The 3,099-nt window shown below is 33.8% G+C and overlaps 1 long non-coding RNA gene across 1 annotated transcript; it reads right to left on the reverse strand.

Annotated features, from left to right (window-relative positions):
• Positions 1-755: 755 nt before the first annotated feature.
• LOC112843392 (uncharacterized) lies at positions 756-2,322 on the reverse strand. Its single transcript, XR_003215722.1, has 2 exons — positions 2,200-2,322; positions 756-1,702 (listed from the first exon to the last, which is right to left on the reverse strand). It is a non-coding gene; the product is annotated as an uncharacterized LOC112843392 (long non-coding RNA).
• Between the last annotated feature and the right edge of the window lie 777 nt (positions 2,323-3,099).

Below are 3,099 nucleotides of genomic sequence, written 5' to 3' on the forward strand. Positions count from 1 at the left end.
AACTTATAATTAGGGAGCAATAAACTTAAAATGTTTAATATTTTTCAACTTAATTAAGGTGGAAAATACACTCAAAATATTTTACATATTGCAACTCACACGATGTGGGAAATAAACTCAAACTTTTTCATATTTTCTAACTTATAATATGGGAAATAACACTTAAAATCTAATAAATATTTTTAAAATACTGTGGGAAATACATTTACGAATAATTCTAAACTGTTTGCCCAGTAAATTATAATCAGCTAAAAGTGTTAGAAAACATGAAAGTAACAACACTAACAATTTAACAACTTTTATTAAACACAATGTGCTTTTAAAAAGGCACAGATAACGGAGCTCACTCATAAAAAAGTGCTTCATAAATAAAACAAAAAAAGACTCCAAGGGTCTCCATCTCAATTCTAAAATTAAATAACATTTTCAGTATTAACAGCAATTGCAGCTATTAGAACATTGAGGCATTTAACACTTACTGTACCTTGACAGCTGCAGCTCACTTATTTCAAAAATACATTAAAAAAAAAATGTACTGGTTTCCACTGCTGTACTTCATAGGTAACAAACATCAAGGCAGTGCATTAAGGTATTAGGCAACAGAACGTTAAACGTGAATAGTGCATGAACTGAACAGTCATTCACTTTAAATTTGAAGTAGAAGAGCCAAATGATTAGGAAAAAAAAAAGCTTCCTCAATACTCAGCTCAACAAGTAGTCCATTCTGAGTGATTCACTCATTGAACAAATCATTCTTCAGCATCAGTAGACGCCCTTTCAGTGGTTTGTTGTCCTCAAGGCACATCACAACCTTCTGGATAAATGTGAATGTAAGCTCAAGTTTCTTTGGGTATTGTAGGTCTAGTGCATAGATGTACCCAAAGAGCAGGAGAAATGAGTCAGCCAGATTTGTGGGACCATTCACAAGTATTTCATCCTCAACGACAATGCAGATGCTTTCGGGACTGAAGAGGGCCGAATCAGTAGTGTCATCCGTGACAACTGTCAGCAGAGCCACAGGAGTGACAGTGAGGTCTGGACCATCTGCTGACTGCAAAACACAAATAATACAACAATGAGTTCAGCCCCTCAAGGACACAAATCATGCTATTGATTAGAGGTGTGAATCTTCATAAGTCGCACGTTTCTTTTAGGATTATAATGTCAACGATTTAATTTGATACATCATGATGCATTACAATAATCTTAATTTGGGTTTGGTTTCAAAACATATGCTTAAATAAATGTTTTCAATAATAAATATATGTCAAGATATTTGTTTTTGTTATTTACCAAACATTTCTCTGACCACAACATGGCACCTCCAAAAAAATAGAACACTTGAATTTTAAAAGGGAGAGAGTTTTTATCTGTGGATTTTTTTTTGTTTAATAATCTTTCAACTATTTTCATGTTTTCTGGTTTATGCGTAACAATCTTCTTGCAATCTTATTCAACAATAGTTGATATATGGGAGAAAACAAGTCAGATGAGGACAGTTTTGAACCTCCTTCCTGATATACACCCTGGTTCTCCTTGAGTTCTGAGTGATATATTCGACTGAACAGCTAGGCAAAGGGGTTGATGCTGAGGGCAGTACATTTACATCACAATTCCTGAATAACGTGGAGGCATCTTCACGCAGGTACACAGGAAGTGCACGAAGGACGAGGGCCCGTCTTGTATTTACATCACGCTGTTCCTAGATGAACATACAATATCTATTAGAATAGTATTTACACAAATGCAGAGTAAAAACAAAGTGTTGGATAGCCATGTTCTGATTGTCATTGTTATAGATCAGGGGTGTCCAAACTTTTTGTGTAACGGGCTAAAGATGGTAAATTCAGTATTTTGGATAACCGTATTTTTAGTAATACACATTTTAAATTAATAAGTTTCCATTGTAAATATATCAACAACTCACAAAGGAAAAACTTCCAAATGTAAACCAATTTTTACAAAAACAGTACTTGTTTGGACTTCTTTAAATTGAAGCTGATAAATCTTTTTAACACAACACTTTTTGAAAGGATACATTTTGTCAAGATGTCCTTCTCCTAAAATGACAACCTTGTATCCATGGCATAATCACTTAATCGCGGGGCACAGTTGAAGCAATTGACACTATGGCTTCTTACAGCTGTGTACAAACCATCTGTTAATGTAATTCTGAATCATGTGAAATGAAAAATTTACCTGAATGTCATAAATTCTCATGAGCTTTGCTAGCTCCTCTGCAATCTTGCCAGTCTTGATGGCCTTGTCTCGGAACAAAGTGATGAGTCTAGGCATGTGTCTGTCCAGCTCCTTGTAGAATTGAGTGCTGTTGGGAAGGAAGTATTATTTTTTGTCATTTTTATTATTTCCATTTATTATTTTATTTTTATTAATTCTATTTTTATTATTTTGTTATTACGTATGTTTAAACATATTGGTATCATATTAGTCTTTATTACAGGTCCAGTTATAACCACTTCAAACTGTTGAGTTGAATCTATAACCCGAAATGCTTTTGAATTTATAATCTTAAATGTTTATGCAGACTGCAGGGTGAAAAAGTAACTCGGTGCTAAAAGAAGACAGGAATATGAAAGTGTATTTGGTGTGATTTTAACCGAGTGAATGCTGTTAGTATTTGATTTGAGTGACTCTGCGTGATTTGTCTGAGTGAGTGGAAAATGGAAGTTTGAGAGAAAAGGCAGGGTGTGTGAGACGATTTATGGCGTCTGAAAGAGGTTAGAACATTTAAAAGTGTGTATGAAATAAAGGTGTGTATGAAATATATTTCTTTTGTGATGTAAAATAGGATGTTTTAAAAGTTTGAAAGTGTTTTTAATTCAAGAAATGCATGAGTGATGGTATGAGAGGTTGAGTTTATTTTTCTCTCAGTTCAAAAACACAGGGGTATATACACTAGGAAAACCCACTTAAGAAATTATTGTGTGACTGATGCTACAAAACTGACCTATGTGTGTGAAGAAGTGTTAATTGTCCTGATGTTTGAAGGAGCTCTGTTTAAATGTGTGTGAGTGAAATGGAGGTGTATTGTTTTTAGATCAAGATTTAGTAGAATTACTGATTGTTTTTAGACTATAA

The sequence above is a fragment of the Oreochromis niloticus genome, linkage group LG3, assembly GCF_001858045.2.
Source record: "Oreochromis niloticus isolate F11D_XX linkage group LG3, O_niloticus_UMD_NMBU, whole genome shotgun sequence".
NCBI lineage: Eukaryota > Metazoa > Chordata > Actinopteri > Cichliformes > Cichlidae > Oreochromis > Oreochromis niloticus.